Raw genomic sequence first — 15,521 nt, forward strand, 5'->3', positions numbered from 1 at the left:
AAGTTTCAGAAGAAGTCGGTTTCAGCATTTTATCTGGATATTCCACTGTTAAAGGAGATTTTTTTTTAATGAAAGACGTGCGGACGGGTCTGCGCGTCGGGACGCAGCCGGCGCGGTGCGGCAGCACAGAAAAACACCTCCGTGTTGATAACCATTTGTAAAATCCAGGCGGCTTTTGATGGCTTTCAGTGGAGTGAGTATATGAGAAATTGTTTAACAGCTGGACATGTTCCAACTTGTCCTTAAGGCTTTCAACAGAGGTGAATTTGGAATAATTAATATGGCAACGTACTGACAGCCAATATGTACATTATTTATATTTAAACCCAGGGGGAAAAAAACTAAATTAAAAGTCTGACCCCTAATATGTTTACAATAACAATAACACATTGCCTAAAGTTAAAAGACTGTAATAGTGATGAGCTCAGCAGTCACAGTATAGGATGCATCGTCAATGTGAAGGTTCAAATCCCCAGATATTAAAACCCTTCAGTTTAAAAACAGATGGTAAAAAGTCATTAAATGCAGCTAAAAAAGTTACAGCCATGCCAGGAGGTCAGTAAATTCAAATACAATAAGAGGTTTTCAAACAGCCAACCTTCATCATCTGGAGCTCGAATGAAGAACAGTGACTCTGGCGACTCTGTTTTGAGAAATGTGAAGTTAGCGACACCAGCAACCATAGTCAATTGTCTTCCGGGGGCCAGAGTAGGTGACATTGAAGGAAATTTGAAACTGCTGGCTAAGGCTAAGCGTAAATTTGGTAAGATTAAATTAACATTGAATCGGTGTGTAACTTGCCAAAAACAATGTCGGACTCTGTAGTTTTCTCTGGGCCCCTCCCCAATCGGACCGGGAGTGACATGTTTAGCCGCATGTTCTCCTTGAATTGCTGGCTGTCTGAGTGGTGTCCAAAAAATGAGGTGGGCTTCATCGATAATTGGCAAAGCTTCTGGGGAAAACCTGGTCTTGTTAGGAGAGACGGCATCCATCCCACTTTGGATGGAGCAGCTCTCACTTCTAGAAATCTGGCCAATTTTCTTAAATCCTCCAAACCGTGACTATCCAGGGTTGGGACCAGGAAGCAGAGTTGTAGTCTTACACACCTCTCTTCAGCTTCTCTCCCCCTGCCATCCCCTCATTACCCCATCCCCGTAGAGACAGTGCCTGCTCCCAGACCACCAATAACCAGCAAAAATCTATTTAAGCATAAAATTCAAAAGAAAACATAATATAGCACCTTCAACTGCACCACAGACTAAAACAGTTAAATGTGGTCTATTAAACATTAGGTCTCTCTCTTCTAAGTCCCTGTTAGTAAATGATATAATAATTGATCAACATATTGATTTATTCTGCCTTAGAGAAACCTGGTTACAGCAGGATGAATATGTTAGTTTAAATGAGTCAACACCCCCGAGTCACACTAACTGCCAGAACGCTCGTAGCACGGTCCGAGGCGGAGGATTAGCAGCAATCTTCCACTCCAGCTTATTAATTAATCAAAAACCCAGACAGAGCTTTAATTCATTTGAAAGCTTGACTCTTAGTCTTGTCCATCCAAATTGGAAGTCCCAAAAAACCTGTTTTATTTGTTGTTATCTATCATCCACCTGGTCGTTACTGTGAGTTTCTCTGCGAATTTTCGGACCTTTTGTCTGACTTAGTGCTTAGCTCAGATAAGATCATTATAGTGGGCAATTTTAACATCCACACAGATGCTGAGAATGACAGCCCCAACACTGCATTTAATCTATTGTTAGACTCGATTGGCTTTGCTCAAAATGTAAATGAGTCCACCCACCACTTTAATCATACCTTAGATCTTGTTCTGACTTATGGTATGGAAATTGAAGACTTAACAGTATTCCCTGAAAACCCCCTTCTGTCTGATCATTTCTTAATGACATTTACATTTACTGTGATGGACTACCCAGCAGTGGGGAATAAGTTTCATTACAGTAGAAGTCTTTCAGAAAGCGCTGTAACTAGGTTTAAGGATATGATTCCTTCTTTATGTTCTCCAATGCCATATACCAACACAGGGCAGAGTAGCTACCTAAACTCTGTGAGTGAGATAGATTATCTCATCAGTAGTTTTATATCCTCATTGAGGACAACTTTGGATGCTGTAGCTCCTCTGAAAAAGAGAGCCTTAAATCAGAAGTGCCTGACCCCGTGGTATAACTCACAAACTTGCAGCTTAAAGCAGATAACCCGTAAGTTGGAGAGGAAATGGTGTCTCACTAATTTAGAAGATCTTCACTTAGCCTGGAAAAAGAGTCTGTTGCTCTATAAAAAAAAAGCCCTCCGTAAAGCTAGGACATCTTACTACTCATCACTAATTGAAGAAAATAAGAACAACCCCACGTTTCTTTTCAGCACTGTAGCCAGGCTGACAAAGAGTCAGAGCTCTACTGAGCCAAGTATTCCTTTAACTTTAACTAGTAATGACTTCATGACTTTCTTTGCTAATAAAATTTTAACTATTAGAGAAAAAATTACTTATAACCATCCCAAAGACATATCGTTCTCTTTGGCTGCTTTCAGTGATGCCAGTATTTGGTTAGACTCTTTCTCTCCGATTGTTCTGTCTGAGTTATTTTCATTAGTTACTTCCTCCAAACCATCAACATGTCTATTAGACCCCATTCCTACCAGGCTGCTCAAGGAAGCCCTACCATTAATTAATGCTTCGATCTTAATATGATCAATCTGTCTTTATTAGTTGGCTATGTACCATTTGCTTTTAAGGTGGCAGTAATTAAACCATTACTTAAAAAGCCATCACTTGACCCAGCTATCTTAGCTAATTATAGGCCAATCTCCAACCTTCCTTTCTCTCAAAAATTCTTGAAAGGGTAGTTGTAAAACAGCTAACTGATCATCTGCAGAGGAATGGTCTATTTGAAGAGTTTCAGTCAGGGTTTAGAATTCGTCATAGTACAGAAACAGCATTAGTGAAGGTTACAAATGATCTTCTTATGGCCTCAGACAGTGGACTCATCTCTGTGCTTGTTCTGTTAGACCTCAGTGCTGCTTTTGATACTGTTGACCATAAAATTTTATTACAGAGATTAGAGCATGCCATAGGTATTAAAGACACTGCGCTGCAGTGGTTTGAATCATATTTATCTAATAGATTACAATTTGTTCATGTAAATGGGGAATCTTCTTCACAGACTAAGGTTAATTATGGAGTTCCACAAGGTTCTGTGCTAGGACCAATTTTATTCACTTTATACATGCTTCCCTTAGGCAGTATTATTAGACAGCATTGCTTAAATTTTCATTGTTACGCAGATGATACCCAGCTTTATCTATCTATGAAGCCAGAGGACACACACCAATTAGCTAAACTGCAGGATTGTCTTACAGACATAAAGACATGGATGACCTCTAATTTCCTGCTTTTAAACTCAGATAAAACTGAAGTTATTGTACTTAGCCCCACAAATCTTAGAAACATGGTGTCTAACCAGATCCTTACTCTGGATGGCATTACCCTGACCTCTAGTAATACTGTGAGAAATCTTGGAGTCATTTTTGATCAGGATATGTCATTCAATGCGCATATTAAACAAATATGTAGGACTGCTTTTATGCATTTGCGCAATATCTCTAAAATTAGAAGGTCTTGTCTCAGAGTGATGCTGAAAAACTAATTCATGCATTTATTTCCTCTAGGCTGGACTATTGTAATTCATTATTATCAGGTTGTCCTAAAAGTTCCCTGAAAAGCCTTCAGTTAATTCAAAATGCTGCAGCTAGAGTACTGACGGGGACTAGAAGGAGAGAGCATATTTCACCCATATTGGCCTCTCTTCATTGGCTTCCTGTTAATTCTAGAATAGAATTTAAAATTCTTCTTCTTACTTATAAGGTTTTGAATAATCAGGTCCCATCTTATCTTAGGGACCTCATAGTACCATATCACCCGAATAGAGCACTTCACTCTCAGACTGCAGGCTTACTTGTAGTTCCTAGGGTTTGTAAGAGTAGAATGGGAGGCAGAGCCTTCAGCTTTCAAGGTCCTCTCCTCTGGAACCAGCTCCCAATTCGGATTAGGGAGACAGACACCCTCTCTACTTTTAAGATTAGGCTTAAAAATTTCCTTTTTGCTAAAGCTTATAGTTAGGGCTGGATCAGGTGACCCTGAACCATCCCTTAGTTATGCTGCTATAGACATAGACTGCTGGGGGTTCCCATGAGGAGTGTTTCTGAGTGTTTCTTTCTCTTTTTGCTCTGTATGCACCACTCTGCATTTAATCATTAGTGATTGATCTCTGCTCCCCTCCACAGCAGGTCTTTTTCCTGGTTCTCTCCCTCAGTCCCAGCAGAAGACTGCCCCTCCCTGAGCCTGGTTCTGCTGGAGGTTTCTTCCTGTTAAAAGGGAGCTTTTCCTTCCCACTGTCACCAAGTGCTTGCTCACAGGGGGTCGTTTTGACCGTTGGGGTTTTTCCGTAATTATTGTATGGCTTTGCCTTACAATATAAAGTGCCTTGGGGCAACTGTTTGTTGTGATTTGGCGCTATATAAATAAAATTGTTTTGATTTGATGTCCAGGCTCTTTCCATTCTATTCGGCGACTCACGTGCTTTATCTTGATCATGACAATCTCTCTGCTCTCCTGTCATCAGATGATTGGTCCACTTGGACTACTTGTCGCCTTGCCCTTGTGGTTGTGAGCAGCATGCTCTGGTGATGTGTCCTTTCTTCTGGCACTTTCAACACTCTGCCTCCTTGAAACAGCACTTGTTGGGTCCGTGTCCTTTTCCTCTGCACCTGTAGCATTATTTTCCTCTTTCCTCCTTCTTTGAAACACAAAACAACATTGGTCTTCAGGGACTTTTGGATCACTGTTATGTATTTTGCTTCCCCACGTCATGTGCCAGGACTATTTCATGAGCTCTCGCCAATGTCAAGTCTTTGATGTGTGTAGGATTCAACATGCGCTCATGAAGCTCACTGTTGTTAACACCACACACAAATGGGTCTCTTTGTGCATCATCCAAAAATGCTTCAAATTTGCACATAAAACCCAGCTTTCTTATACTAGCCATATATTCACTGATGGACTCATTGTTTCTTTGCCTTTGGGTGTTAAACTTATATCTTTCAGAAATTCTGTTTGCTTTTGCACAAAATGGGTGCACAGGAGACTTCACAAGTTAGTCAATTTACATACAGACAGCTTTAATGGTGCACACAAGTCCATCAGCAGACTGTGGTTCCTTTTTCCAACAACCATCAAAAACACTGCTTTTGACTTTTTATCACCATATTTCAGTACATTTGCCATGAAGAATTCTTCCAGCTTTTCCAAATAGGTGTCAAATTCTTCCTGTTTCATCAAATTGGAGGTCTTCTCCATGTCCAAATATCATTTCCATTTTGACCATGTGCTCACTCATCTCATCAGTGTTCCATCATCAACGTGGGACTCTCTTCACAAGGCAAATCCCATCCTCATTGCCAGTTTCTGTTGTGTCGACAGAAAGTTTGTTATAATTGCCAAGAAAGACCGATGAGCTGTTCTGAAACACAATGAACATTTATTTACAGTTGCACTCAATGTATGACTAGTCTCACTGCTGAGCACCTTCTTCTGCCCCCTGCTCAGAGCAGACACAACCTTTTATAGGAGGTGCTCAGCGCCCCTGTAGGTCACCAAGAGTTACTGCATCCTCACAACTTTCTAGACACTACTCAGTTAATTACCTTCTTTCTTTAGGGCCCGGTCCCAGAGTGCATTGCAATATGCAGTAATATCCCATTTAAATGTAAAACAGTACATTGCTGTTTATTTTACATCAACATCACCAATATGGGGGAGGTGATGTTCTAGTGGTTAAGGCATTGGGCTTGAGACCAGAAGATCTCGGTTCAAATCCCAGCCTGACTGGAAAATCACTAAGAGCCTTGTATGGCAGCACCCTCACATCGGGGTGAATGTGAGGCGTTATTTGTATTTGTTATTTGTAAATCACTTTGAGCGTCTGATGCAGATTGAAAAGCGCTATATACAATAAATGCAGTCCATTTCCCACTTATGTTTGATTGCCAAGGCACAGTAGGAGAATATTTCATAATATTGTAGGGCAAATTTCGCACATTGTTGACGGAGTACTTGAAAGGCCCTGTTTACCTGTTTAAAGGATCTTCCTTTATATGTACATGGATGCCTGTGGTCACTGTACAGAGCAGAGATGATGCATACATACATACAGTGGTGGGCACAGTTCAGCTCATACAACAGATAATTATTGAAGGTAATGTTTTTGCAAGCAAATTAGCTTTTCAGATAAGTTTTAAAACCATCATTGGACCAATTATCTTCCGATAAATTTAGTTCTGATAACTTTCAGTCCGATAACATTTTTTTTTTTATGGTAAAGTTAGCAAGGTTTAACGTTCAAAATGTTTGTAAACCCTAAAATCAAACATTTTTGTGCGCCTGTTGTGTATTTGTGGCAGACTGGCTGCCTGTTGCTTGCTGATGATGTCATCATTAAGCACAAGACGTGATTGGCTGGTGGATGCAGAGTGCATTGTGAGTAGTTTAGTTCAGGTTCACTTTGGACCTGACACAAACAACACGGACTAATTTTTAACATTATTTTATTTTCTTCTTTGTCGCTGACGATGGTATAATTTAATCGCCAAGACTCAGTGGGAGAGAGGAGCTCTCACGGTGCAGCTGTGTCGGGACTTTTCTTCACCGTTTAGACACTGTTTTGGATTTTTAAAAAAGGATGTTTTATTTCTTCAGATGAATCCCACTGAAACTAACAGGTAAGAATTTACATTTACTAACGTGTCTTTTACTCTGCCAATCAATACATTAATGGACTATTTCAGTTGTTTAAGCCGCAGGGTTCAAAGTGTGTGAAAAAGCAGCAGCTTTTTAATTGTGTATCTAATACTGAGATAAACTGTGACTTGTAATACTGTGTTTTATTGCTTTTGAAAGATGATGACAGTGTTTTGGGTTTTATTTTTTTAATTCATTCATTTTCATGTGTTCTTATGTGTTTGAGATCCTTGAATTTACCCAGCAGCTAAAAGTGAAAGTGAAACTGCTTTATCAGAAGCCGAAGGTGTAATCTGATGTGGCCGCGTCCGAATCAAGACTCAAAGTTATCGTTGTCTGTAATAAAGATACATTTTGTAGCAGTTTAGCAGTTTAGCATCATAAAAATAACTTTTCAGTTATCTGTTTAATGATTATTGAAGCTAACTTTTTGGTTAGCTGTGCCCGTCACTGCATACATACATACAAGGTCTATTAGAAAAGTATCTGACCTTTTTATTTTTTCAAAAACCATATGGATTTGAATCACGTGTGATTGCGTCAGACAAGCTTGAACCCTCGTGCGCATGCGTGAGTTTTTTCATGCCTGTCGGTTGCGTCATTTGCCTGTGAGCAGGCTTTGTGTGAGCACTGGTCCACCCCTCTCGTCGTTTTTTTATTGCGAATAAATGTCTGAACGATTTGGAGCTTTGCTGCATCACTTTTTTTCCAGAAACTGTGAGAGACCTCCTGTTGGGAAAGTGTAAGTACACGGACCCACAACAGGGGGCGCAAATGAACGGACAATGGAATAGATCAAATAACAACACTTTACTGTTGTGAATGTGCACAACAAATACAACCGATTACAACAATGGACAAAATCAATTCACAAAGGTGTCGTGTGGGCAGGCTCGAAGATAGGAGACGCCTATAGAACCGGAACCACACGGTTTCCTCCGCCACCAGACCCCGGGAATACTGGAGCCGCCAAGTCCCGAACTCCCAGGTGGCCACTGCCTCCGCGTGTCGGACCTGGTACTGCTGGCGAGGAACAAAGAACAATTAAATGAGGGCGTGTTTGCACCCAGGAATCCGAACGGTAGGAAAGCTACCTCCACCTCTCGTTGGAAAAAGGAAACAGAATATCTGCTGTCCAACACACACAAGCAATAGATATTCACAGTCAGCTGAGAACGTTACCTTCTAGGTAGAAACGATATCTCGGCAAAGAGGTGGAGATGACGTTCTGCTGTTATACCGATGCTGATCCGATGAGTGGTGACAGCTGTCATAGGTGATGAGTGTCAGCTGTCACCCCGGCTGCTCCTGTGAGGCGGCAGCGCCCTCTGGTGCCTGGAGCCCGCACTCCAGGCAGGGTGCCCTCTGGTGGTGGTGGGCCAGCAGTACCTCCTCTTCAGCGGCCCACACAACAGGACCCCCCCCTCAACGGGCGCCTCCTGGCGCCCGACCAGGCTTGTCCGGGTGGCGGCGGTAGAAGTCAGCCAGGAGGGCCGGGTCCAGGATGAAGCTCCTCTTCACCCAGGAGCGTTCTTCAGGTCCGTACCCCTCCCAGTCCACCAAATGCTGGAAGCCCCGGCCCATCCTGCGGACATCTAAGAGCCGGCGCACAGTCCAAGCCGGCTCGCCGTCGATGATCCGGGCAGGAGGTGGTGCCGGACCCAGAGTACAGAGGGGTGAGGTGTGATGGGGCTTGATCCGGGACACGTGGAAAACAGGATGGATCCGCAGTGAGGCCGGAAGCTGAAGCCTCACTGCGGCTGGACTGAGTACCTTGACGATTTTAAACGGACCGATATACTGGTCCTGCAGTTTAGGGGAGTCCACTTGAAGGGGAATGTCCTTAGTAGACAACCACACTGCCTGCCCAGGCCGGTACGTAGGGGCCGGGGTTCGCCGACGGTCTGCATGGGCCTTCGTCCTCATCCGGGCCCTCAGCAAGGCAGAACGGGCGGCACGCCACACCCGACGGCACTTCCGTAGGTGGGCCTGGACCGAGGGCACACCGACCTCTCCCTCAACCACCGGAAACAAAGGAGGTTGGTACCCCAGACATACCTCGAAAGGGGAGAGGCCGGTGGCTGACGACACCTGGCTGTTATGGGCATACTCGATCCAGGCCAGATGGGTACTCCAGGCCGCTGGGTGCGCGGCTGTCACGCAACGCAGGGCCTGCTCCACCTCCTGATTGGTCCGTTCTGCTTGCCCGTTGGTCTGGGGATGATACCCGGATGAGAGACTCACCGTGGCCCCCAGTTCCCGGCAGAAGCTCCTCCAGACTTGCGAGGAGAACTGGGGACCGCGATCGGAGACGATGTCTGTTGGGATCCCATGCAGCCGGACGACGTGGTGAACCAGGAGGTCTGCTGTCTCCTGGGCCGTCGGGAGCTTCGGGAGGGCCACGAAGTGGGCCGCCTTGGAGAATCGGTCCACTATCGTGAGGATGGTGGTGTTGCCCTGGGACGGCAGGAGGCCCGTGACAAAATCCAGGCCGATGTGGGACCAGGGGCGATGGGGCATGGGCAGCGGCTGGAGTAGTCCTGATGCCCTGCGATGGTCAGCCTTGCCCCTGGCGCAGGTGGTGCAGGCCTGGATATAATCCCGGACGTCGGCCTCTAGGGACGCCCACCAGAAGCGCTGCCGGACAACTGCCACGGTTCTTCGCACCCCTGGATGACAGGAGAGCTTAGAGCCGTGACAGAAGTCCAGGACTGCAGCCCTAGCTTCTGGTGGGACGTATAGTCTGTTCTTCGGCCCAGTTCCAGGGTCCGGGCTTCGTGCCAGGGCCTCCCGGACGGTTCTCTCTACGTCCCAGGTAAGGGTGGCCACGATAGTGGACTCCGGGATGATGGGTTCCGGTGGATCCGACAACTCCGCTTTGACTTCTTCTTCATGTACCCAGGACAAGGCATCCGATCTCTGGTTTTTGGTCCTGGGACGGTAGGTGATCCGGAAGTCAAAACGGCCGAAGAACAGTGACCAGCGGGCTTGCCTGGGGTTCAGCCGCTTGGCGGTCCGATATACTCCAGGTTCCGGTGGTCAGTGAAAACCGTGAATGGCACGGACGTTCCCTCCAACAGATGTCTCCACTCTTCAAGAGCCTCTTTCACCGCAAGGAGTTCTCGATTGCCAACGTCATAGTTCCGTTCGGCCGGGGTCAACCTGCGGGAAAAATAGGCACACGGGTGAAAGACCTTATCGGTCTTCCCGCTCTGGGAAAGCACAGCTCCTATCCCTGAGTCCGAGGCGTCCACTTCAACCACTAACTGGCGACTAGGATCGGGCTGCACCAGAACGGGTGCAGATGAGAAGCGCCGTTTCAACTCCTTGAACGCGGCATCGCAACGATCCGACCAGGTGAAGGGGACTTTTGGTGAGGTCAGGGCTGTCAGGGGGCTAACTACCTGACTATAGCCCTTAATGAACCTCCTGTAGAAATTAGCAAAGCCGAGGAACTGGGCCAGTCTCTCACCGCCGCGACCTTGGCCGGATCAGGAGCGACGGAGTTAGGGGAGATGATAAACCCCAGGAAGGACAAAGAAGTGCGGTGAAACTCGCACTTCTCGCCCTTCACAAACAGCCGGTTCTCTAATAACCGCTGCAGGACCTGACGTACATGCCGGACATGGGTCTCAGGATCCGGAGAAAAGATGAGTATATCGTCCAGACATACAAAGATGAATCGGTGCAGGAAATCCCGCAAGACATCATTAACCAATGCTTGGAACGTCGCGGGGGCGTTTGTAAGACCGAACGGCATGACCAGGTACTCAAAGTGACCTAACGGGGTGTTAAATGCCGTCTTCCACTCGTCTCCCTTCCGGATCCGAACCAGGTGATACGCATTCCTGAGATTGAGCTTGGTGAACATTTGGGCTCCATGCAGGGGCGTGAACACAGAATCCAGCAAGGGCAATGGGTATCGGTTACGAACCGTGATTTCGTTCAGCCCCCTGTAATCAATGCATGGACGTAGTCCGCCATCTTTTTTTCCCACGAAAAAGAAACCTGCACCCATCGGGGAAGTGGAATTCCGGATCAACCCGGCAGCTAAAGAGTCCCGGATGTAGGTCTCCATTGATTCGCGCTCAGGTCGTGAGAGGTTGTACAGCCTGCTGGACGGGAACTCAACGCCTGGAACCAAATCAATGGCACAATCGTACGGACGGTGGGGGGGAAGGGTGAGTGCCAGATCCTTACTGAACACATCCCCAAGGTCATGGTACTCCACCGGCACCGTCCCTAGATTGGGCGGGACTCTGACCTCCTCCTTAGCCTGGGAACCGGGAGGAACCGAGGAACCTAAGCATACCCGATGGCAGGTCTCGCTCCACTGAACCACTACCCCGGACGGCCAATCGATCCAGGGATTGTGCTTTAACATCCAGGGGAACCCTAAAACCACACGGGAGGTAGCAGGAGTCACAAAAAACTCGATCTCCTCCCGGTGATTTCCTGACACCACCAGAGTTACTGGAGGTGTCTTATGTGTGATTGGAGGGAGTAGGGAGCCATCTAGTGCCCGCACCTGCACCGGCGAGGTAAGCGCCACCAGAGGGAGCCCTATCTCCCTGGCCCATCTGCTGTCTAACAGATTCCCTTCAGAGCCCGTGTCCACCAGTGCTGGGGCCTTCAGGGTTAAATCCTCATAAAGGATTGTAACTGGGAGTCGTGTGGCAATGTGGGTGTGTCCCACGTGAATGTCTTGGCCCACCCCTAGCCCAGTTTCTAGGGGCGGGCGTTGGTGTTTTAACCGCTCGGGGCAGTCTCTTACCTGATGCTCTATTGAGCCACAAACAAAGCACGCTCCGCGGGCCAGCCTCCTCTGTCTATCTGGTGCCCTAAATGTGGCCCTGCTCGTGTCCATAGCTTCGTCAGCAGGGGGAGCTGTAACCACATGGAGCGTAGGGGCCGTGGAGCGTGGGGAGGGCGGAACGCGGTCGGAACCGGAAGGGAGAGGGACGGAGCGTGCCCGGCCACGCCCTTCATCTCATTCCCGACGGCGTTCTTCTAACCGATTGTCTAATCGTATAACAAGATCAATAAGCCCGTCTAAATCCCGCGGTTCGTCCTTAGCCACCAGGTGCTCCTTTAGAACCAACGACAGTCCGTTTATAAAGGCGGCGCAGAGGGCAGTGGTATTCCAGCCGGACCTCGCAGCCGCGATGCGGAAGTCGACTGCATAGGCAGCTACGCTCCGACGCCCCTGTCTCATTGACAGCAGCACGGCTGAAGCGGTCTCTCCTCTATTTGGGTGATCGAACACTGTTCTGAACTCCCTCACAAACCCATCATATGTCTGAAGGAGCCGTGAATTCTGCTCCCAGAGCGCTGTAGCCCAAGCACGTGCCTTACCGCGAAGCAGGTTTATTACATAAGCTATCTTGCTAGCCTCAGTCGCGTACATGACAGGACGTTGTGCGAAGACGAGCGAACACTGCATAAGGAAATCCGCGCACGTCTCCACACAACCTCCGTACGGCTCTGGAGGGCTTATGTATGCTTCCGGGGAAGGTGGGAGGGGTCGTTGAACGACCTGTGGAACGTCACTGTTACGCACAGGGTCGACAGGAGGGAGAGCCGCAGCAGCGCCCTGAGGGCGCGCTTCCACCTGTGCGGCGAGAGCCTCCACCCTGCGGTTAAGGAGGACGTTCTGCTCGGTTATTAAATCCAACCGAGCCGTGAAAGCGGTGAGGATCCGCTGCAACTCACCGATCATTCCTCCTGCGGACGCCTGTGCGCCCTGTTCTTCCATTGGCCGTTCAACAGCCGGTTGACGCCCCTCGGGATCCATGACGCTGGCCGAGATATCCTGTTGGGAAAGTGTAAGTACACGGACCCACAACAGGGGGCGCAAATGAACGGACAATGGAATAGATCAAATAACAACACTTTCCTGTTGTGAATGTGCACAACAAATACAACCGATTACAACAATGGACAAAATCAATTCACAAAGGTGTCGTGTGGGCAGGCTCGAAGATAGGAGACGCCTCTCCAAAGTAGAACCGAAACCACACGGTTTCCTCCGCCACCAGACCCCGGGAATACTGGAGCCGCCAAGTCCCGAACTCCCAGGTGGCCACTGCCTCCGCGTGTCGGACCTGGTACTGCTGGCGAGGAACAAAGAACAATTAAATGAGGGCGCGTTTGCACCCAGGAATCCGAACGGTAGGAAAGCTACCTCCACCTCTCGTTGGAAAAAGGAAACAGAATATCTGCTGTCCAACACACACAAGCAATAGATATTCACAGTCAGCTGAGAACGTTACCTTCTAGGTAGAAACGATATCTCGGCAAAGAGGTGGAGATGACGTTCTGCTGTTATACCGATGCTGATCCGATGAGTGGTGACAGCTGTCATAGGTGATGAGTGTCAGCTGTCACCCCGGCTGCTCCTGTGAGGCGGCAGCGCCCTCTGGTGCCTGGAGCCCGCACTCCAGGCAGGGTGCCCTCTGGTGGTGGTGGGCCAGCAGTACCTCCTCTTCAGCGGCCCACACAACACCTCCAGGTGGACACCGTTCGGAAAATTAATATGGCTTTCAGGGACGATTTTATGGGGATTATACAGATTAAGGAGTCTTACTGCCGCTTTAAGGACGGCCCACAACTGCTGAGAGCGCGGCGAGCTTCCAGCCCCCATCAACAGGCTGACACCCTGCTGGAACAACCAGATCATTTCCAACGTGAAGGCTTTGTTGATCCGGGACCTCGTCTGACTTTTACAAAAAGGCTGAAGATGTGGACATCAGCACTTTTTCGGTACATTCCACCGTTACAGGAGTTTTTTTGATGGAAAGAAAAGCGGAGGGACGCGCCACAGCAGCGTCCAGTTTAGAAATGAACGGCACATTCCACTGTTACAGGAGTTTTTCTCATGGAAAGAGGACGCGCGGTGGAGCCGCATGGCGCAAAGCAACGCCATGATGAAGCCTTCTAGGACATGTTGGGGCAGGTCCAGCTCATGCACAATCACAATCGGATAATCACACGACTGAAAAGCAACCGGAATCCATCTGAAATCCACCTTTAAGCCGTCCTGTGAGACGAACACCGAGGTGGTTTTGTCCCGCGTAATGAACGGCTCCGTGGCGCGTCCCTCCGCTTTTCTTTCCATGAAAAAACTCCTGTAACGGTGTTAATCTACCGAATAAGTGCTGATGTCCACATCTTCAGCCTTTTTGTGAAAGTCAGATGAGGTCCCGGATCAACAAAGCCTTCACGTTGGAAATTATCTGGTTGTTCCAGCGGGGTGTCACCCTGTTGATGGGGGCTGGGAGCACGCCGCGCTCTCAGCAGTTGTGGGCCATCCTTAAAGTGGCAGTAAGACTCCTTAATCTGTATAATCCCCATAAAATCGTCCCTGAAAGCCATATTCATTTTTTGAACGGTGTCCACCTGGAGGTCTCTCACAGTTTCTGGAAAAAAATTGATGCAGCAAAGCTCCAAATCGTTCTGACATTTATTCGCAATAAAAATCCGCTGAGAGGGTGGACCACACCTCACTCAAAGCCTGCTCACAGGCGAATGACGCAACCGACAGGCATGAAAAAACTCACGCATGCGCACGAGGGTTCAAGCTTGTCTGACGCAATCACACGTGATTCAAAGCCATATGGTTTTTGAAAAAAATAAAAAGGTCGGATACTTTTCTAACAGACCTCGTATATGTACATTTTGTTTCTTTTTAAATGAATACATTTGTACCAAGTAATTACATTTGATCATCCTCACTCCTCGGGCTAAAAAGAGACAAAAATCAAGATGCTTAAGAAGTGGCAGTACCAGCCTGATTCATCAACGACTATGCAAGCATCCTGTATCATATGTAATAAAGTGGGCAAGTGGAGAACCACCAGTGGTTTTGTTTGTTAGTTTACAGATGAGGTGTAATTTCCTGCTAGACATTTCTGCTTGTCACACCTCCTCCAGTGCCCATGGGCCAATTGCAGGGTCAGCTGCGGGGTCATCAGCCAGGAACCACCTTTCATCGACGTTTCGCCCCTTTAATCCTGGAACGTCTCCTGGCGGTGGAGCAGTGGCAGGGACGTCTCCCTGTCACCCTCCACAGCTGACTGGTGTCACTCTCTGCAGCTGTTGTTGGGGTGAGGTGTTCTTTCCCCAGCTCTTATCCTTCCTCCTCAGCCAGATCCAAAAGCTGGCTTTCTCAGCCTCCTCAGCAGCTTCCCTCCAGTTACACCTGCATCCCTGAACAGGTGTATCGTCGAAAGGCCCACGAATCCACGACAGCCTACCTCCACAGGGGATATTGCGGTCTTTCAGCCAGCCTCCCGACATTCTCTGACCAGGTTGGAATTCTTGGCCTTCTTGTGTTCGAAGGCAATGTCGATCTCCTCCTCTGATGGAACTGTGAGTTTGATGAGGTGCACCGCTCTTGCTTCTGTAGTCAACCCTCATGTTCCACTCCTGGTCAGTGGAGAAAGGCCCTGGCATCCCTCCTTGTCTGAAGTACTTTCTGCCCTCTTCCTTGACAAAGTTGGTGTGTTTGCTGCCCTGTCGGCCCCTCTCCAGGACCTCTGCCACCTTCCTAAGGACCTGGTCATGCTGCCATTGATATCGTCCCTGAGAGAGTGCTACCAGAAAGCCTGCCAAGATGTGTTGAAGGCTTGAGTTGGGGGCATTACAGAGTGAGCAAAACTCCTCCTGTCCGAACCACTAGTGGAGGTTGCAAGGGCAGGGAAGCATG

This window comes from Thalassophryne amazonica, chromosome 16 (assembly GCF_902500255.1).
Source record: "Thalassophryne amazonica chromosome 16, fThaAma1.1, whole genome shotgun sequence".
NCBI lineage: Eukaryota > Metazoa > Chordata > Actinopteri > Batrachoidiformes > Batrachoididae > Thalassophryne > Thalassophryne amazonica.